The sequence below is a fragment of the Panthera pardus genome, unplaced genomic scaffold (genome assembly GCF_024362965.1).
Source record: "Panthera pardus isolate Hobbes unplaced genomic scaffold, ASM2436296v1 HiC_scaffold_6, whole genome shotgun sequence".
Lineage (NCBI taxonomy): Eukaryota > Metazoa > Chordata > Mammalia > Carnivora > Felidae > Panthera > Panthera pardus.
This window is the reverse complement of record NW_026526991.1, coordinates 26,689,381-26,711,838: the sequence shown is the minus strand read 5'-3', so window position 1 is coordinate 26,711,838 and position 22,458 is coordinate 26,689,381. Positions and strand designations below refer to the sequence as shown.

The 22,458-nt window shown below is 42.7% G+C and overlaps 1 protein-coding gene and 1 pseudogene across 2 annotated transcripts in view; one reads left to right on the top strand and one right to left on the bottom strand.

Annotated features, from left to right (window-relative positions):
• The window catches only part of CRADD (CASP2 and RIPK1 domain containing adaptor with death domain), a 179,424-nt gene that overhangs the window by 101,197 nt on the left and 55,769 nt on the right, over positions 1-22,458 (top strand). The gene's annotated exons all lie outside the window — the stretch shown is intronic.
• LOC109265204 (60S ribosomal protein L18a-like) lies at positions 5,430-9,692 on the bottom strand (annotated as a pseudogene).

The window sequence follows — 22,458 nt, the reverse complement described above, 5'->3', positions numbered from 1 at the left end:
TGGACTCCTTTAAAGGAATTAGGCATATTCTTTCTTGTTTTAGGCTTTAATCTCTATTTATACCTTACTTTTTGAGATTTAAGGAGGAATTAGACATAGTGTGTATAGTGGCCAGTAGCTTAAGGTAGGAGTAGTAAGTTGAAGTTACAAATAAAGAGATTTCATATCAATATAACGAAGTGCTTTCTAATAATTTGGAAGGTTCAATAAGAGATTATATTATATCTGTTAGAGATATAAAGAGGAGATTCAGACGTTGGATAGATGATGGAGAAGATGACCTTCTGACTCTAATATTCTATGATTATAGACATTTCTGTCTCGTACGTAATCAAAAATAGGATAGACTTTGGGGACTGTCAAAATCTTAAAAATCAAAGACTATTTTGTTGTGGTTCCATTATTATCCAAGAAAAGCATGTGCAGTCTCCAGTTCTGAAAAGTAATTGCTGCCTTGGTTGTTCAAAGGGAATGGGTGGTTGGGCAGTGGATCTATTTTATGGTCCCTTCAGTTTATTCCAGTGAAATGATTAGTTGTCACCACTGCCTGAACTTCCAATAGCACTATTCTGCGTGGTTTTTATTGATCTTGAAAGAAGAGAAGTCAAATTTTGGTTAGGAAACTGTTTGCATATAGCCTGATTATGCTGAGATTAAAATCTTGCGGAAGTTTGAAATAAAATGAACTTTATCTTGCCCTACAGGTAGATTGGAAGCAACGCTTCTGAAATTTTTGCCAGGGCAAAGAGCTGTATGTTCACTTTTTCAAAGCAAGCAGTGGTTCTTTGAAAATAGCTCATTTCTCCACAGTAATGAATAACTTAGTAATGGGATTAACTGTGTTTTATTGTTGAAACGAAACATTGCTGGAAGTTATAGCTGGTATTCGGGTCTAGACTTTGAGTGAATTTAGTGGTAACATCAGCGTTTTAAGACTATAACAGTTCCACCCCCCCAAACAAACAAACAAACAAACAACCATTTTTTCTTGATCAAGTACGTATAAAATATTTTCCACCCCCCCCCCCAAAGAATATAACAGAGAATAGTTTTATGATGTTCAGTGCACACTTGTGCTTAACAATATGAAATGAACAAGGGACTGATAACGTATGAGTGTTGAATAAATTGCATAGAGAGTCATGTTGGAGTAACCATTATATGGTCTTGTCTGACTGTAAGAGTTATGGGACCCTGATATGAAAGTATTGACAGTTACGAAATCTTTTATAAGATTTTGTCACTGTTGCCTCCCCGTTCCAAATTACTTCATAGCAGTGATCATATGAGTGTTATAAAAATGTATTCGCGTGTCTCTTTCCTAGTAGATCGTAAGTGAATTGGGGGCAATTATAGATTATGTCTTGGTCGTCACTGTGTTGTGCCTGGATCCCTCTGCTTGTATGTAGCCACTAGGTGGATGATCACAGAGCTGCAGGGGGATCACTACATCATGATGGTCCTGTCTCTCGCATCTCCTCAATTGTGCATTCTTCCTAGCCAAGCTCTGTGGCTATAACAAATGTTGAATGAGCAAAGGGAGGAATAAATGAACAGGCAAACCATTTTTGTTATGTGCTGGCAGACCCTTCTGGAAATAGGACTGGCCAATACAGGCATTGGTATCCTATGTGGCAAATGTGGCATGCAGGCACTGTGTCATAGGACTTGTGACATGGCTGCAGTCTTGCTTCCCTTTCTGGCTACTTTTGAGGCCTTTCCTGCCAATTTCCCCATTGTAAGATGTAGCAGCTGGTGGGTGGTCTCCCTTTCTTTCCTCCTCCCTCCCCTATCTCTCGCTCTCTCTCTTTCTTTCCTTCCTTCCTTCCTTCCTTCCTTCCTTCCTTCCTTCCTTCCTCCCTTCCTCCCTCCCTCCCTCCCTCCTTCCCTCCTTTCCTCCCTCCCTTCCTCCCTCCGGCCCTCCCTCCCTCCGGCCCTCCTTCCCTTCCCTTCCCTTCCCTTCCCTTCCCTTCCCTTCCCTTCCCTTCCCTTCCCTTCCCTTCCCTTCCCTTCCCTTCCAATATTTTTGGAATGCCTCACACATATCAAACACTATGCTAATACTTTTGCATATATCATGTATCTAATCCTATATAATGCTCTCAGTTAAAACAACAACAACAACAACTCTTACTTTGCTGGTACAGAAACAAAGACACAGAGAGCTAACTTACATGCGCTCACATAGAAATAAAGAGAAAGTGCCAGGTTTCAACCCAATCATCCCTGGGTCCAAATCTCCCGTTCCTGCTGTTACACTAGGCAGCCTCCCTGGACTGCGCGCATCTTTGCTCTTTCATTTCTCTCTGACATCCCTGCCCTTTTTCACCTGCTGTTCCCTCACCCAAAACACAGACACAGACTGAGGTGGATCCTTGGCATCCCACTTTTCAAAGGATACTGAAACTGTGATCATCTTACATGATATCCTCAGCGTTCAGCCCTGTTTAACTCTTTGGTCAGTGCTAGGCCATTTCCCACTTTGCCTATCAGACCTTAGTCTTTGTGTCTTCTGTTACTTCCCACAACAGGTCTGAACACCATGGAAGAATTCATCTTTCTACCAGCCTAACTGTGCCATTCTTCTCCAACTCCAATATATCCTATGGGAACTCTCCTTGTTTTCTTCTAGAGAGGCAGCATTGAGGGGTGGTTGAGATCATGGGCTCTGGAGTCAGAATGCCAGGCCTCAAATCTTGGCTTTTGCTTCTTCCTGGCTGTGTCATGTTGGATAAATTATCCCTGTGTCTCAGTTTCCTCACCTGAAAAGGGCAGATGAGAAAGTACCACCATCACAGGATTGCTGATTATGGATTTAACCCAGATAAAAGTTCTTAAAGTAAAAAGCCCATAGTCAAATCCTCAATAAATGTCAAGTGTTATTTTGAATAAAGGCCAAGAGCGTCACTCATAGTTTCAGGCTCATCCACAGACTGTTTGGGTTTTCCCGATGTTTTCATTTCTAATCACTCTGGTGTGTGTCCTGCCTGTCCCTCTGGTCTGGGTTGATCTGTGACGCAGGCTTTGTCACCACTGTCCACCGGTAAGTCTGGATCCTCTCCACCCGTATCCCACTGTCTGGGCTGGGCCGATCTTCCCTGTCCGGTTCTGTCAGCTGGTCTCACTTACAGAGCTTTAAGGGCCTTCTGAAGTCCCCTTCCCTTCGTGAAACCATTCTCACCAAGAGGGAGAAAAGTGAATAATTCCCCTGCTTCTACCTTTTCTAAACATAACACTTCACCTCACCAAAATACAGTACCACTGTGAAGTGTGTTTCTGAAAAGAAAATAATTTGATTTCACTGTTTTCTCTGTACCTGAACATGTGCTCGGAAGATCAACATTCATATAGAAAAGGATACTTGTTTCTGAGGCCACAGCTCATAGAGAAGAGGGGCTCTGGTTTGACACACCCCGATCCCAGTAGCACCTCCATCTGTGATTAGTAAATTCCTGATTCGGAGAGTAGGCCATTTAAAATCAATTATCCACTAAAAACCTAACCCCTAATGTGCGTTCTGAAAATGGATGTTTAATGTTTTACTCGGATCCAACAGTTGAAAAGTCGTCTAAAGCTTTGTCGTCTTGCATCAGGGGTGTTTTTTTATTTCTTTGACTCATCAATAGGTGTTAACTAAAGTTTTTTTTTTTCCCTCAGGGTAGATGTAAAAAACACCAGTGCTTCTTCCCAGCCACCCCCCCCTCTTCTTTTGAAAGCTTTCATATTTACCCCTGTACATTGTTTGACCATACCTTGTACTTCAAGCCCTGTATTGGAGGAATGACTTTCACAGTCACATGGTAGGAACTGTTCCGGATCCTTAAGAAAAAACTACTACTGAACAGTGCATAGTCTTCTCCTTTGGAAAGAAGACAAAAATTATAGTGGTTTTGCCTGTCATTTAAAAATAAACAGACTCTGAACCTGTCTGGATTTATTGGCTTCATAGAACCAGACTGAAAGTACACCATGCACCAAATTATGGCAGAACAAATTCTTCTTTAGGACACTGATGGTAGGTTGGGCTTTTCTTTCTTTCTTTGTGTGTCTCATTACTGGCAATGATTTCTGAAGCATCAGGCGTTTTCCACCTTTGTATAAAATTAATCAAAGGCAGACCCGTGGTGGCCTTGAGTTACTTTTCCTCTCCGTGTTGGATCAAGGTTTTGTCATGACTGCCTTATGGTATCCTAGACAGAGGTGAGTGGGTATTCCTGAAGAGTAGTGTGTCTTGTATAAAGAATGCATTTTGGATGCCAACTGGCTAAGTTATTTTACATGAACTTTCAAAAATGAATCAAGGAAGGAATGTGGGCATTTAGGGAAAATTATGGGTCTTTACCATTAAATGTATAAGTAGGATATTTGTTGAGGGAGAAGATGGGGATATTGCTTGAGCAAAAGCCTTTCCTATTGCTAGATGTTAACATTTTAATTTTACTTTAGTTTTCAAACTGATTTCTCACACATAATTGCATTTGAACTACACAGAAATCCCGTGAAGTTGGTAGGGAAGGTATTTGTTATCTCCAGCATATGAAGAATCATTCCTAAAGAACCCAGGGCTGGTCTTGTTGGCTCAGATCTCACGACTGAACCCAGAGGGCAGTCTTTCCATTCTGAGTACAGCAATTTCCCCACTATATCAGGGAATCTCACACCCAACTGTTCAGAAGGCCTGAAGGTGGGCTTAGAAATTCACATTTTTGTCACATACTCCAGGAGACTGATTGTGATGCAGGTGTATAATGGACTGCACTTTAAAAAACTCTCTGGGGCGCCTGGGTGGCTCAGTTGGTTAAGCGTCCCACTCTTGATTTTGGTCAGGCGTGACGATCTCATGGTTTGTGGGACTGAGCTGCATGTCGGGCTCTGCACTGCCAGTGTGGAGCCTGCATGGGATTCTCTCTCTCTCTCTCTCTCTCTCTCTGCCCCTCCCCCATATGCCTGCACACACCCTCTCTTTCTCAAAATAAAGAAAGAAACATTTAAAAATAAGGAAACAAAAAACAAAAAGCTTTACTCTCTGCCATATTGTATCTTGGGTTTCAGCCTCTTTTTGTTAAATGTAATGCATTGAAAATACCATTTTTAAGATGGCATGTTTAACTTAAGAGAGGATCGAACAGTTCATTTAAATGTTGTGCCCCAAATCTACAATGGTACAGACACAAGTTAGTACAATATTGTTTGTAATAGTCCAATATTAGAAACCTTCCAAATATCCATCAATAGAGGAATGGTTGAAATAACCAAATGGTACGTTCATAAAGAGGCATAATATGCAGTTATAAGAAGGAACCAGGAAAATGTCTACATCTTGCCATGACGTCATCTTCGGGATCCATTGTTAACTATACAAGTAAAATGGCGAGGTGTTTACAGAGTATGCTCCTTGCGGTATAAGGAAGAAAGGAAGATACGAGTGTTCACACACACGCATACACAGCCAGTACTTCAGGGTGAGTTCTTTTTTCTTGGTTTTCCCAGGGAATTTGGGCAGACCTGGGGACAAGGAGGCTCTGCATCTGAAAAAAAGTGTTGGACCTCTTGGTGGGGAAGTGGGGCTTGTGGTGGCACGTTGGGACCCGGTGTGGCTGCCAGAAGTTGATCTCAGAGTCGTGGAAATGCTTGACTGCCTGTTGGCAGCACTTGCTGGCCGCAGTCTCCTCCACCTTCATGATCTGGATGGAGTGGGCCCGGGTGCGGTGCGGGGTGCCCATGCCTCTCTGGCACTGGGTGACAGCACCTGCAGTAGTCAGGTTCCAGTGCTCCCCTGGCGTGGGTGCCCCTGCGAGAGCCATAGCACAGCCAGGTACCAGAGTTCTTCACCCGTAAGGGGGTTTCTCGAATACCTGTCCACAGTAGACGGTTTCCCCTGAAGACGTCATCTTCTTCGGCTGAAACACAAAATACCAGAAACGGGACTTGGCGACAACATGATTAGGTGCAGATTCATGTGCCGTAGAGGGGCAGAGTGCACCATTCAGGGTTGGGCAGGCAGCACCCCACCACCTTGTACGTCCGTGGTGTGCCTGACGCCTCAGGGTGCACCCTCCATTCTCATCGCCCCCCCACAAAAGGAAGTGCCAGGGCAGGTAAGTTCTTTATAGAGAATGACAGCTAATAAATGCAGAAGGGAGCTAGAAATAGAAAACCACTGTCTTGCAGCATCTAATGAAATAATGGAGCTAGGCAACAGTCATTAATGGATGCTAAAATCTTAAGTGAAATTGGTGCTTTGTAATTGAGAATCAGCTTGACGACATTTGAACCCACTGATCAGTCTCAGCGTCACTAAAAGTAGAATAGCCAAACATTATACTCCTCCTGACGTGATCTGATTGAAAAGAAACAATACCACTTGTGCAGTATTCTGCCCACATCCCTTCGGCACATATTAGAACCAGAATCTTACCAAGTTTCCATATCTACCTGCTAGTTTACAGGAAATACAGGAGACAGAGGGACATGTTAAATACCACCACAAGGCTACAGATCAGCCCAGTCCTGAGTGTGGGAAGTTCTACAAAACAAATGACCCAATTTCTTCAGCAAATAAATGTTATGAGACAAAAGTAGGGTGTAGGAAGGGGTAATGGTTATATGTTACAAAACTTAGAGACCTATAAGCCAAATGCCATGTGTGAACCTTGTTTGGAACTTGATTTGAAGAAAAATAATATAAAAATACCTTTCTTTTTTTTAAACAATAGGAGAAAATGAAACACAACTCTATTATGTGTTATTTAAGAAATTATTGATAGTTTTATTGATCTGATAGTGGTATTGTGACTTTTTTTTTTTTTTTTAAGTATGCTTCACACCCAGCATGGAGCCCAGTGCAGGGCCTGAACTCCCCACCCTGAGATCAAGAACTAAGCCGAGATCAAGAGTCGACTCTTAACCGACTGAGCTGCCCAGGTGCCCCTGTGATTATTTTTTTTTAAAGTCTTTACCTCCAGGAGCACTTACTGTTGAGTTGATATTATGCCTTGAGATTTTCTTTGAAACTATGCCGTCAAAAGAAAACACAAAAGTGTGTTTAGGGAAGTAGATGAAATCAGAATGGTAGGAAGCAACAGTTGTTGAAGTTTGGTGGTATGTCAAGGGGGTTCTTTACATTTTTCTCTCTCCTTTATTGAATATGGAAGATCTACCTAATAAAGAAAATCAAGTTGTGCTATTTTAGAGGCCAAATCCTGGCCAAAAGCCTGGATTTTAGCCACTATTTGTGTAATTTGGGGAGTCCTGGCTAACTCCCTTTTCTCCTGCTTCCCTGCCTTTTTCCATTTCTTCCATTCCTTCTGCTTCACTTGTCTTTTACTCAGCCACATTTTGCACCAGGCATCACTCTGGTGCTGCCAGCCTTACAAAACTTAGGCACTACTGTTGTCCCCATACAGGTGAGGAAACTGAAATATAGAGGGGTGAAGTTTCTTGTCCACAAACCCACATCTGTCTGTCACTGAAATCTGAATTCTTAGGCATTTTTTATGCTGCTTCTCAGAAATGGGCCTTTGATGTTATAATTTTTCTATTTTATTTTTAATTTTGTTTATTAGTAAATTTTAAACACTGAGTAAATCAAATGGAGTAGCATCTGTGTATGAGAAAGACACAAAGTGTCTTCCTTATTGGAATAATTACAAAGACCTGATCAAAGGCAAAGCAGTGATGAGTCTGAAATGTAGCAACTCTCTTCATACTCATAAAAAAGTAAAACTCTATAAATTGTAACTTTAAGCCCCCAAATAAGGTTAATTGATGCTTGCTCTTCAACAGCAATGTTGAATCATCTTTTTACTAGAAATGGAGGCCAGAGAAAAATGGCTGATTTCCTTTCTCTTGTGTTTGTAAAATACGTTTAGGACTATCGCAATAAGGAAACCCTCAAAAACTAACAAACAAGTAAAATCCTGAACTTCCCCCAAGCCGTGGTTTGCTTTACTTTCTTGCAAAAGTATTTTGGCATTTGTAAAACCCAGGCGTGCCCATGGGCACGTGCAGCCATGTCACTGTCATCTGTCACGTGCGACGCTCTGGATGTGAACAATAGCAGTCATCAGTCAGGGCATGATAGCAAGCCACATCACTGAATTCCTGCTGCAGGGCGTGCGGGAATCATAACCTCTGCTTTGTAAGATTTAGTGTGACTTTCCAAAGCACCTGCAGTGTGGTTCTTCGTGGCTGGTCCCACACGGTGATTTATGCCCTAGAGATGTCTGACTGAGAGCCTAGAAAATTATATTAATGGGTTTGACATTGTTGTTTCCTTCAAGAATCAAGGCACTAAATGTAGTCAGGCTAACTGACAAAATTTTGCTCATATCCAGGGCATGCCAGTGAAGGCACCAAAAATGGATAAATAATAAATATTGAATCTTGCTGTATGCCAGGAGCTGTGCTAAGTCCTTTAAATACCTACTAATGTTTAACCCTCTTAGCAGTTTTGTTTTAGAGCTGAGGTGGCTAAAGCGCAGAGAGGTTAAGTGACTTTCCCAAGGTTGCACACTTAGAGATTGGAGAATGGCAGAGCTGGGCTCTGGAGTCAGGCTTTCTGAGTCCCCAGACTTTGCTGTCAACCCCTGTACAGTCTCAGAGCATCAGCAGGAAGTAATCCCACCCAGTAATCCACACTGCCATGGCTTGTCCCTTGGTGGACATGAGGGCACCTTCAAAACCTGGGTTATGTGCCAGAGTGCCATTTTATAGTTCTGCAGACACCTGAAGCCAAACAGAAGGAGATGAAGAGATTGATGAAGCACCTGTAGCAGATCTCTGGTATTTGATGTCAGATACGCAGTTGTTGCTAGAACACAGGGTTCCAGAGTGATTTGCAGTCCAGTGGGAAAGCCAGTTGGCCTGGCTACCTTGCAAGACAGTTAAGGACATAAGAATGGATATTCATTCAAGACGACCAGAAAGAAATCAGGTCGGGAATGAAGACAGATGGCAAAGAAATATCATTTTGGTAGAAATCTAAAATTTTCTCCTGCTTAGTAAAGTGAGTATCTATTGTCTCTTGATTTATTAGAGAAGCATGGAAACTGCTTACTTTGAAATCCTAAAATCTTTTCAGGCCCAACTCATTATTAATGTGGTGTACTTCCCTCAAGAGTGGTATTTTCACAAATGCTGTTTCTGGCTTCAGTCACATATAGAAACATTGGAATGAGTCCAATGTGACGTTTCGCTTTTAAAAAAAAATAGGAACTATGTTTGCTAATGCATATGCTACAAACACCTCTAAAAATAACTTGCAGTTTGACAAGCTGTCTCTTTAGTATCTTCTCCTGGTCCAGGAGACAAGGTTTTAAAACTTAAATTTGATCAGCTCAGTACCTTTGCAAGTAAGGACAAGAAGCTTTGCCAGCTTATATGATTGGAATATGCTTTAGCATTTATATCATAATTGAGAATGACTCAGACTGATTTTCTCTGACTAATAAAACTGTAAAAACTTCAGAATTAAAACGATGTCTTCTCCGGAGGGTAGTAGGCTTGAGTTACCCACTGGTATCATCTTCTAGTCCTCGACCTGTGAGTGAGAAGTGAAGGGTGCTCTTTGGAGCTTTCTTCACACCTTCTTTTACCCCGAGGTATTCAACCACAAGTGCTGCTGGCAGCTTCTGGCCGAACAGGAAGGGAGGCCAAGGAGTGGATCCGTAAAAGCAGAGCGATTTGTGCATAGGAGCGCTTTGGTGAATAAAAGAAAATAGATGTGAAGTTTTGGCAGTACGAGCAGTGATTATTAGAAACGCAAGCTCATGCTAATAATATCAAACAGAGGGGGCGCCTGGGTGGCGCAGTCGGTTAAGCATCCAACTTCAGCCAGGTCACGATCTCGCGGTCCGTGAGTTTGAGCCCCGCTTCAGGCTCTGGGCTGATGGCTCGGAGCCTGGAGCCTGTTTCCGATTCTGTGTCTCCCTCTCTCTCTGCCCCTCCCCCGTTCATGCTCTGTCTCTCTCTGTCCCAAAAATAAATAAAAAACGTTGAAAAAAAAAATAAAAAAAAATAGTATCAAACAGAATTTCGGAGGAATAGTGATACCCCACTTCGTAGGTCATTAACTCAGACATATGTTTGGCTATCAAAGAGGAGCTGGGTAGCAGAGCAGACAAGATTAAGAACATTCAAGATCTAGTCCTATTTCTTGTGCGATGAACTGGTCACTTAACTCTTTGGCCTTCAATTCTGTATAAAAGGCTTGCACTTGACCTCAGTAGTTATGGTCTACTTCATCACAGTGGTATGATTCTAAGTTCCTGTGAAATACCCAGGTAAGATATGGGTGGAATATTAGTTTTGGTTTTTGCCTTAAAAGAAAGTGTTGGGGAGGCAACAGAGAATGGCAGGGGTCACAGACCGAAAGGCATTATCTGCCTGGCCTGTGTAGGCAGATGAGTGAAGTGAATTTGATATACGAGAAGTACAAATCCATAATTTATATAAAACCCCTTACTTTAATTTTTTTTAAGTTTATTTATTTTGAGTGTGGGGGGAGGGTCAGAGAGAGAAGGAGAGAGAGGATCCCGAGCAGGCTGTGCATTGCCAGTGCAGAGCCCGACGCAGGGCTTGATCTCACACACCCTGAGATCATGACCTGAGCTGAAACTGAGAGTCGGTTAACCAACTGAGCCACCAAAGTGCCCCGTAAAGCCCCTTATTTTTGAACATTGGCAAGTCCTTTCTGTTTGTTTGTTTTTTAATACCCAGAAGTGGAATTGTTAGATCATGTGGTTCTATTTTATTTATCTATTTGTTCACTTATTTAGTTAATTAGTTTAGTTTTTTCGTTTTTATTTAAATTCCAGTTAGTTAACGTGCAGTGTAATGTTAGTTGCAGGTGTGCAATATGGTGATTCAGCACTTCCTGCAACACCTAGTGCTCATCACAACTAGTGCCCTTCTTAATCCCCATCCCCTGTTTCACCCATCCCCCCGCCCCAACATTGTCAAGTTTTTTCATTTTTATCAAATCACTGTTCTTGGTGACACACAGCTGGCCAATGGGCCTTCTGCTTTAGACTTCTGGGATGGACTTCAAGCTTAAGGGGTAAAGGACAATGTTTTGGATTCTGACAAGCCTGAGTTTGAACCTTAGCTCTGCCTTCTAATGTGTTAGCTTGTATATCTGTATTTAACTTCTTAGAGTTTCAAGCTGCTGTGTCTGTAGAAATGAGAATGGCTGTACCTCTTCTGTTGGGTTTCCTGAAGATTACATGTTGCATGGTACTTAACACACCGTAGCCACATTCTAAATGTTAATTCCATTACCTGTGTCATGGTGGAAGGTCTCCTGTAATTTTTTCATTCTTATCTTGATGGTGAGTTGCTCAAAATTTACAAAAGAATGCTGTCGATGTCCGTGCTTTTTCGTAGATTTTGAAATCTCTTCAACCTACATTTCAGTGGTTTAAAAATAAAGATTTCTTCTTTAAAAGACACCATTTTGGAAGGACACTTTTCCTATTTGCCAGTGGATATAGGAGGCAGTATAGGATGGTCTGTTACTCTTAAAAACTACTTTTGACAATGATGAAATAGAACACTGCATTTCCTCCTTAGAAAAAAATGTCTGGTGGTTGGAGACCCTGCTGTTACTGGTGGTAATTTCATAGTTTGATTATTCCCAAGGGAAATCTATTTTGAAAAGAATTTGCTACATGTCCTACTATGTACAGGGCACTGTTCCAAGGGAATAATATAAAGATGGCTAAGACCTAATGCAGTTGTTACGTACAAGACTGTCTTGACTCTTTAGATTCCAGTTTGTACAGAATTGTGTATGAGTTCACCTCGAGAGGCTACACAGGCCATCCCGTGATGTTGTTCAAGGTATCTTTGAAGTCTCCCTTTGGAATTTGTCTTTAGAGCCCTTGGTGCATTTTGCTGAAGATTTTTATGCTGATGGTATTCATCCTTAGAAGGTGGGTTTGACTTGATTCTGGCCAAGAACACTTCATGACTAAGTCTGCCACACAGGTGGTAATCAAACTGGCTAGAGTCATTTTTGGTTAAAAGATGGCCAGGACCGTAAAGCAATATGACGAGTTTTTCTTTTTTTTAATGCCACTAAACTGATCACAGAGGTAAAGGTAGTTCCAAAAGAGGCATTCTGCAGGTGTGTTGCTCAAAACCAGTGTCACTGGAATATATTTACAGCTTCCCAACAGGGCTGCTTTGAAAGAAGCAGGTTCATCTGTCCCTGTGTGTAGTATGTCTGCTTAAAGATCCTCGTACTTCGCCTCTTAGCAGACTGAATTTTGTTTTGTTTTTCCCTTTAAAATCGCATAGCAGTCTCTCAAGCTCAGGGATAGATTTCCTCCAAGAAAATAAAACAAATTAGATCCATTCTCAGAAGACTTTAATAGAAAGAAATACATGTTTGTAACAAGTTCTTTAAAGCTATCTGATTTGGAAAGGATTGCCTCATTGTTGACCGTGATTATTCTACCATGACTTGGGGACAAATAAATTTCCTGTCAGAATGTTTAACAGTAGAAATAAAGAATTCTGTGGTGTGGCCTGTTGACCTCATTCATTCATTCCACCGATATCTTTTGAGGCTGACTGCATGCCAGGCATTATCAGGCACTTATCATGATGATGGTGATGATAGATACGTTTCACCCCAGGGAAGCCTTATATGTAAGAATGTAAACTTACTCGATAAGTAACCTGAATATAATTAATAGTAGTATTATCAATTGTCCTACTCTTTTCTTAAAGGATAATTTGGAGTTTCATGAAGTGGTGAGCATCTCTGGTACCTTTGAAATATTGTTCACCTTAGGACCATTGGAGTATGTCTATACTCTGCCGTGGCACCTGGTCACCACGTGTGTGGTCCCCCAGGTCCAAGGATCGATCTCAGGGCACCTCTTACCCAAATGTGTCATTGAACCCTTGTTAGAACGATGTTTTTGGTTCTGCGGGGGAGGCTCCGAGGTTGTTGCCATGTTCCATCACCTCTTGAGGATGTTGTCTGGGGAAGGAGAAAGAGCAATGGCCCTGGAATCAGAAGACAACACTTTCCGGTCCCCGCTCTGCTCTCCTCAGGGTCATTTGACCTACCTAAACCTCAATTTCCTAACCTTCCGAGGGAGATCAGTAGCCCTGTTTCTTCACAGCACTGTTGTGGGGCACTGCGGGGGCCTGGGTATGTGAAAGCATTTGGGGGATGTTAGGCCTTGTTGCTGTTATTGTCCTGATGATGACGACTCAGCTGCACCGAGACAGACGAGACAGGCAGACGTAGCTCTCCCTGGGAGCTCCTGAGACTTTGTTTCGCAGCCCTTAGCTCTTATCTCTTCTTCCTCCTATGGGTTAGTTGCATGTCTTAACTTTAGTAGCCAAGTTTCTCAAGGTCAGAGACTGTGCTGGTGGATCCCCCCCAGCCCCGCCCCCATTCCTTCTATTTTCGCACATCCTACATTGACAGAATCTCCTGATTTCTCAGAGTGGCCAAAGTTCTTGTCTGAGAGTCTGGGTTCATGTTTCTCCCCAAACAGAGGCTAAGAAGTACCCGGTGCAGTCACTTGGTTTCAGAATGTGGCTATTTTATCTCCAGAAAATTGCCCCGGAAGGTGAAGCCTCCAGGGTGGTCACTCCATCTTTCTCGAGTGAACTCCGCATGCCACCTTGATACAGCCTCCTCTGCGAGAACGAACCGGAAGTCATGGTATTCGACTTCCTATAGTGTATAATTTTAGAGAGAACATAAGGTGATGGGTTGGTCTGGAAGATCCAGGGCATGACTATGGAACACACGCAAAACAATAGTGTTAAGTATAGATTTTAGTTTTTGGTTAAAAAACAGGTGGGTTTTTTTGTTTGCTTTTTGTGTGTGTGTGTGTTTTGCTTTTTTAAATCACGTAGCATTAAAAATTGAAAGCACGTGAGTGGCTAGCTGGGGTGAGGGGTTTAGGCATGGTGGGAGGAAGGGATGGCAAAGGGGCAGGCAAAGACTTCAGGTGAAGATGGGTATGTATATTATCTCGGTTGTGGTGATGGTTTTACAGATATAGATATAGATATGTATATATATAGATATATAGATATCTATATATATATATATATATCGAATCGTACCAAATTCCATACTTAAAATACAGTTTATTTTATGTCAGGCGTACATGAAAAAAGTGGTTAAAAATTGTATAGCTTTATCATCTGGAAGGAGGGAAATTTTGGAAGAGATGTTTGCTATAGAGAATAGCCTTCTAGAAAGAAAAACCAAACATAGTTTTTCAGGTTCTTCGTGGGGTGGTCGTTGTCTCCTCCTCTTCCTCCTCCTCCCCCTCCTCCTTTTCCTCCTCCTCCTCTTCTTCCTCCTCCCCCTTTTCCTCCTCCTCCTCCCCCTCTTTCTCCTCTTCCTCCTCTTCCTCCTCCTCCCCCTCTTCCTCCCCTTCCTTTCCCCCCCTCTTCCTCTTCCTCTTCCTCCTCCTCTTCCTCTTCCTCCTCCTCTTCCTCTTCCTCCTCCTCTTCCTCCTCCTCCTCCTCCTCCTCCTCCTCCTCCTCCTTTTCCTCCTCCTCCTCTTCCTTTTCCTCCTCCTCCTCCTCCTCCTCCTTCTCCTCTCCTTCCTCCCCCTCCCCCTCCCACAAATTCTCTGTTTTGGGCCTTTAATTGGATTTCTTTCAATATGTAAAAGTAGTCTGAACTCTTTAAAGTTCATTTGAATTCGTCATCTAGGTAGCAGATGTGGGTTTAGAAAATCATGTCCATGTGTTGCTTTTGTAAATTGAATATAAGCCCCCTGTCCCACCCGGGGAACTTGTGATCTGATGGAATTTTGCAGAAACTCCCAAGCATTGTGGGCCCTGGCCTGAGGTCCTGGAGCCAAGGATCCTGTTCGCTCTGTTACTCAAGGCCACAAAGTCCACTTCAAAAATTTCTTGTGGAGCCCCGCTGCAGGAAGAGCTTTGCTTCTCTGGGTGGAAATAGTATCTATTATCCTTTCTGATAACTGTAGCAGATGCTGTTCCTTTCTTCTCTTTGGCTCCCAAGCAACTCAGAGATAGACCTAAAGCTTAGCCATAACAATCATGGTCTGTGTAACTGTGTTTATATTTTCATGGGTCGTGAATTTCTATTTTATTTATATTCTCCTGACTTAGACACTATAGTTTTTGAATACTGATAATTTTATGACCTTGATAGAAATCCCCGAAAATTCTTCTTATAATGAGTCAGGAGATGAAATCTGTGGTTTAATCCAGTAACTTTTCTTTGGGCAAGGGATATTTGTGCTAGAAAAATCAAAGATTATGGTAAATTTGAAATACTAACAGGGTTCTTCAGGTTTAAGCATGCTCAGTCCTCAGGTTTGCCCTGGACTTTAGGAATGGTCTCTCTAGGTCTCAAATTTTGACTAGGTATGAATTCATTATGAATAATAATCATATTTTATACCCCCCCCCCCAAGAAAAGGCAGTCATTTAATTAACAGTGATTATTGAGTATCAGCATCTCCTCCAAAGTAAAATGTTATACACACACATACGCTCTCTTTCTGGGCATACAGAGCTAATTTCTGCCTCTCCCCTCCTTTTCTTTCCTCCTTTCACTCAAACATTGGGGTCTCTGCTACCACAGGAGCTGTTGTAGAGAAAAGTTAGGTCAAGCAAAACTGCATTGTTTCAAAACAGAACAAACTATGAAAATAGTGCTAATGGGACTTAATTAAGGCCATTTTCCAAAATAAGCGCTATGGTGTTCTAGACTGCTTAATTTTTTTTTACTTAGTTTTCTTACTCTGCCTAAATTTCCAGTAATTAGAACTTTTGATAAAAACTTTCTTTTGAGAATAGAAATACTTCTGAGACTCTTAAGATGTTAATAGCTATATACAAGTAATTGTAAATTGTAAAAGAAATAAAATTGTAAATTTTTTCTCCTTACACATAGCTAGGGGTAGAAGGTCCTAGAGAAAGAATTCGTGGGTGACTATCATGGTAAATACTGGTGAGTATTACGGTAAAGGACTTAGGACAAAATAAGGGTACTTGGGGGCTTGGAGAGCATGTAGTTCGGAAGCAGGGGAGGCTTGCAGAAAGATGTGATAGGATGTTGAAGACCCTCCATCTGCTTTCTGCTGTGCTCCAAGGCTGGTCCAATATTCATGAAGGGAATCATACTAGGACTCTTAGTGAGTAGTTTGGTTATATTGTGGGTGAAATCAGTTTGGTAATAAAACCTGACACCATTTATGCTATTGTGTCTATCACTTATATAGATTTCAAGTTAGGTTTTACTGATTTTCAGTGTCCTCTCGTGGAACCCTGGTATCATAAACTATAACACAGGTACCACTTGTGGTAGCAGGTGTAGCAGCAAAATATGTATGTTAAAATACAGAACTTAGTGTGTGCCTGGCACCGTTGCAGTTATGGACATCCCACTCATTTAAAGATACAAGTTGTCACTGTCATTACAAGTTGCACTGGTTGAGTACTCTGTGTCGTACTGTTATTCCCATTTTTCAGATAATGAAACTAAGGAACAGAAAAGTTATGTGACTTCACTTGCCAAGGTCACGCAGCTACTAAGTTGCAAAGCCTTGATTTGAACCTAGAGTCTGTTGAGTTCTAGTCTGTGATCTTAACTGCTATACGTCTCAACAGGATTAAGGTTTTCCACAACTGAAATAAAATGATCAAGTCCCCCTCGATCCACAGAGGTTAAGAGTATATAGAATTTTCTGTTTTAAGTTCTGCGTCTCAAATATTTGTAGCCAGTACTGCAGATAACCAATGAATGAACAAGTGGCAAATATCAATGATATAAATATACATCCCTATATACTGCCCACAATACACTGAATTGTTGCTGATGGAGCTAAGTAATTTGTAGCCAAAAAGCAAGAATAGAAGAATTGCAAACAGTAAGCAGCTCAAGACATGCATGGGTGATTAGGGTGAAATTCCTTCAATTTATAGGAATTCCAATCATACGTATATATTCTGCAACAGTACTAGGCATTGTGTGGCAATCAGACTTCTTAGCATAATTTTGAAGGAGAGTCATCTGCAAATTCTAGGAATGTCCTAATTTTAGTAATCCTAGACAACTTACTTACTAAATTATACTACTTATTCATGCACAAAACGAAAACCAAAAATAGAAAAAGCAAACAAAAGACCATGATCTTGGACTTCCTTTTCCACCATTAGAACCGATGGAAGGGCTTAGGTCTTCCCATCAGTTTGCTGTTCACCTGTAAGCCCCTCATGGCCGCATGGTTGGCTGTGGGCCATAGTTTGAGAATTCTTGCTTTAAAGGAAAAATACAGTTCATACCTTTTATTGAAGTCAGTCTGTTAAAGCAGTAGAGCTGGAATTTTCTCCATGAAACAATTGTTTAATGGGGTTTTCTGTATTTCAGAACAAACAGTCTTCCTCACTTAAACCCAAAACAACCTTTCCTTGAAATAACGTCTGGGGTTTGCTTCAAAATAACCCTGTGGGTGGAGAGTGGGGAATGAGTGGGGGACTAGGTGAAAGAAGTGTGATGAGGAGTTGAGATTGTGACACTAGGGCTTCATTCTACCCTCTGCTCTGTATCTTTGACAATAAAGTTAACAACAACAGCAACAGCAAAACACCTTCCCTGACCCCTGTCCTACCTGCTTCGTTTCTCTGCCTCTCCTTCATTACAGAGCTTCTAGAAAGAACCCTCTGTATCTCTGCTTCTGTTTCCTCATACTGTGCTCAGGCCACCTCATGAGGCTTCCAGCCCCCTGGCTGTACCTCTGTCAAGGGCACTGCTGACCTCCATCTTGTCATATGTGATGATCTATGACAGTCAGTGCCTTTTTCTCATGTTACTTGACTTTTAGCAACATTTGATATTATAGGTCACTTCTTTTATGGAATATTTTCTTTTCTTGGCTGATGTCAACCCACATTTTCTTGTTATTTTCTATACCTCACTGATGTTCCTCCTCCTCCTGACCTCTATTAGGAAGCTTCTAACGCCCAGTCTTTGGACTTCTTTTTCTCCTTTTCTGGATAATTTCAGTGGGTCCTATTGCTTTATGTATCTTCTGTTTGCCAGCTGACGTCTTTAACCCTGACTTCCAGACTGGAATGTCTGAGAGGCAGTTTGAATTTAATGCACCCAAATTACAACTCTTACTCTCACTCCGCTTCCTCTGTGAGGCCGGCCCGTCCTCGTTAGCCCCGTCTCAACAAGGAACCCCATTATATACACCTAACTGAGCCTCAAACCTGAGCATCATCCTTGCTTGCTTTTTTCCTCTCATCTCCCACATCCAGTCTATCAGTATCACCTGCTGAAAGACCTCCGCATGTACCCACATCCATCTATCTATTTCTCTCATCTCTTAACCTACCACTCCGGTCCAAACCTCTGACATCTGCCTCTGGACTTCCAGATTGCCTCCTGACCTGTGGTTCTGCTTCTGTGCTCGCCCCTGCCATCAACCACAGGTAGCAGCCAGAGCAGTCTTTTAAAACATAAGTGTCACTCCCCTGATTAAAATCCTCCATTGGCTTCTCATTGCTCTTAGAAGAAAATACAAACTCCCTCATGATGTGGCTCCTGCCTATACCTGTCCCTTATCTCCCACCCCTCTCCCATGGCTCACTACTGCAGTCACACTGGCCCCTGTTTTATTCTTCAGATACACCACGTGGGTGACCAACCTCAAGGTCTTTGCAGTTCTCTTCTCTCTTGCCGGTATGTAGATCACTTTAGAAGGCTGGCTTCCTTTCGTGAGTTAGGTCTCAGCTCAGTAAGAGCTGAGAGACTTTTCCCTAACTACCCTATCCAAAGGGCCCACGTGATCCCAGGTTATACTCCTGCCCACAGCTTGTTTTCTTTTAATTTATACAAAAGCATGTGTGTGCTTGTGAGTTTGTGTATTTATTGTTTGCTCCTAGCCTGTAAACTCCAGAAAAGCAGATTCCCTGTCTGTCTTGTGTGTGCTGTCTCCCCAGTACCTAGAATAATATCTTGGACATATAGGAGGTTAGTACTTCTGGCCTGAAGGAACAAAAGACTTGTGTTTCTGATTCAGGATCAAAGAACTTTGCTCCCAAGGACCAATCTGTGCAGTCTTACCCCATACTTCTTCCCCATCCTCTGTCTCCTGCTCACTCGGACTCTGTTCTTGCGTACTGGGTAAAAACCTTATTCGACATCTTCAAACAGGTTAAGGACATATTGTACTTTGGTTTCTTTGTCGTTTCCAGCTGTCAGATTCTGTCGGGGGCCCCATCCACAGAGGGCTTGTCTAGTTTCCCAGTTTCTCCGAAAGACAGTAATATTTCGTAGTTGCTCGCCACGTCTTCTTCTCCAGTAGTATTTGAGCTTCAGACCATTCATCTGCAGAGCTAGGTCTGAGCAAAGAGCAACAGAGATTCACCAGCTCCATTTGCTCTTTGATCTAAGACACTCTTGTTTCTTCTTATCTTTCTTTGTCTGTCTCTGGTTGTCAATTTGCTCCTTCCTTTCTTTCCCCTTTATTTTTCTTTTCATGCAGCAAACAGCTCACAAATTTCTAGTTTAGTGAGATCAACTGCTGGAAAGGTCCTTCCCCAGTTTTATTTATGTAACTAAAAACTATGCTCAAGTCTGAATTTTAATATGATAATTGAACAGCCTTGTATAAAATAACTGGGCAAGTGCATTGTTACCAGTTTGACTATTAGACTGGGACAGGCCAGGGCTGACCCAGGGATCTGAACAAATTTTAGTCTTCTCTGAGGAGGACATAAGGAAATTTCTGACAAAAGTGAACTCCGTTGTCATGTCTCAGAGTAGGTTAGCAAGTACTTCAGGAATCTCCTAGACGGGGGATGAGTTGGAATCACCAATTTTTATCTATTTTTCTAATGGGTGTAATAATAGCTATGTGTGTTTATTTGATAGAGAGCGTAAGAGGGTAAGTTCTGTTTTCAAGGACTTTTGGGTTCTTTCTCAAAGAATTCTATCTTAAGGGAAAACTTGAGGTAAAATTAAGCTGTTGGGATTTTCTCTTCTGCCATAGCTAACAGTTTTGTTATTGACATTCTTTTGCAATATAGATATAAGTCTGTTCTTTTGCCAAGATCATTCTTTATGAACTCCCATATAAGTCATCTGAATAATACTTATACCTTATAAATATTAAGTATTTACTTGTAGACCAATGAAACCATTTCTGGGGCTATTCCGTGTCAAGGTTACAATTTTTCGTAGGAGTTTTTCCTTGCAGCCCGTTTCCTGAGGTCTTAGGGTTAATGGGTCTCTTTGACATTAATAATTTTCAGTTTGCCGGTTCTTAGCACTTCTGCTCTAACAGGGCTCCGGCCCTTTGCAAGTCTCTTTTTCCCCTTCGGCGTGTGTCCCATGCTCGTGAGCAGCTTAGGCCTGAGGTCACGTGACATGTCCTGATGCCACCTCCGCTGTCTGCACTGGCCACGGCCGAATCTGCCTGGCACTGTTGCTGCTTCTGCCGGGATCCGCCCCTCCTCTTCCATAGAAATGTTAGGGGGAAATGGATACACTATTATCTGAACATCTGGCATCAGAATTTGTTTTATGAAGGAAATAATCTTGGGAAAAACTCCTTGATGAGTGCTGGAGGAAGAATACGAGGCCCCAAAGGTCTGGATGTCGGCAGAACTACTCTGCACGAAGTCAAGGGAGAGCGTTTGTTGTTCAGAGAGCAAGGGGGACATGTGCAAGAACAGGAGAAGGGAGGGCGGAGGAGGGACGGGGTCCCAGCTAAGTGCAGAAGACTGTGGGGAGGACCCCGAGGGCACTCTTCCGGGTGGCCCCCTGACTTTTCCGTGCAGCGTGCTGAGCTGGTGCACGTCCAGCACCGAGTGGATCTCGGGAAGGGCACCCGAGATGCAGATGCTCACATCTCAGTCGGTGCGGGGCAGCGGGGAGACGGCATCCGTGCCATCGGGGGCCCGGGAAGTAAAGGAGGCCCTGAGAACATGATCTCGCCACAATGTGGAGAAGGCCTTTCGGTTTCCAGAGGCTGCAGACCTGGTGGAGGGTTGAGCCAATTTTCCCTACATCTTGAAAGACAGTGAGAGCTCCAGCTAACACACGAGCCCAGCTACCTCCGTAGCTCGGCTGCTGATGTTGTATTTTATGTGTGCTCTGTCCGTAATTCTGTTACAAATGTTTTCATTGCACAAAGGATATTACATAACTGTGTACCAGGAACAACCTTAAAAACTAAGACAAAGGGACGCGTTCAGCCAAACGTGTCTAGAATGTGTGGCAGACAGGTGGTCAGGGTGGAGCTGCATGAAGAGAAAGTCCAAGAGGAGGCAACTGCTGTTTTTAAGCAGCTTTCCCGATTGAGCTCACAGTTTCCGCATCCTATGAATCAGCTGTTTTTGGTTTCGCAGCCCAGTAGCGTCTTGCAGGCTTTGCGGAATTGATTACGGGGAACCAGTGAAGTTTTGCTCAAGACCGGACAGAGTCTCTTTCCACATCGCTGAGGCCTCATTGGGAGCATCACCCCCTGGCCTCTGGCTTTAAGCTTCACCGAGGCTCCCCCCACCCCACCCCTGTAACCTCTGTTGCTGTCTCCTCCTTGGTCCTACAGCGCTTTGTATGCTTTTCGGTTTTTACACTTGGTACAGTATTTGCAACCGGTCATATGAATTTTTCTTTGTTTCCCAGGAGATTATACCTTTCTTGAAGGCAGGAAAGTGTGTCTTGTCTGTGTTTGGTGGCTTCCCACAGATATTTGCTGAATGAATGCCTTTGGGGCATGAGTAAAGATAATACTTTTACTATCTTTGTCTTTTTGCTGGTATGAAGCACAAGTGAAGAGGCAGAGGGAGAAATAATATTGGCGATGCTAATAATAGCTATGTCAGTCACTGTTCTAAGCACTGCAGGGATTAACTCATTGAACCCTTATAACAACCCTGTGAGATAGCAGTTGTTATTATTAGGTCCTCCCCTCAATTGGTGGGGGAAGAAACAGAGACCCAGAGAGGTCAAGTGACTTGCTCAACGTCACACAGCTAGTAATCTTGACAGTTGGGATTTGAACGCCACAGGCTGGGCTTTTAGCCATTATCCTTCCTCTCTAAGGTTGGAAGACACTGAGAGAGCTCCGATCCTGGACATGTGAGATCTGCTCTAAGGTTGGAGCTCAGATCCTGGACATGTGAGATCTGCGTGGTCGCAGATTTACCGTACTATTACTTTCCTGTTGCTGTATTCTTGTAATTACTGTCAGTGTGATAGTAATAGTAATTTGGGTACTACTGTAATATTATTAAAGCGCTACACTGAATGTGTGGCTGACTCCTTTCGCAAGCCCACCCCCTCCAGATGCACCCCTGCTGAGCTCTCAGATAGCTGGGACAGGTGAGCCCCAGAAAGGCTGGGCGAGGAATGCTGAGGAATTTCTCGCCGTGGTCCTGGGAAAACCTGTCCACGTCAGCTGCCAGCCCACGGCAAGTCTGGTAACC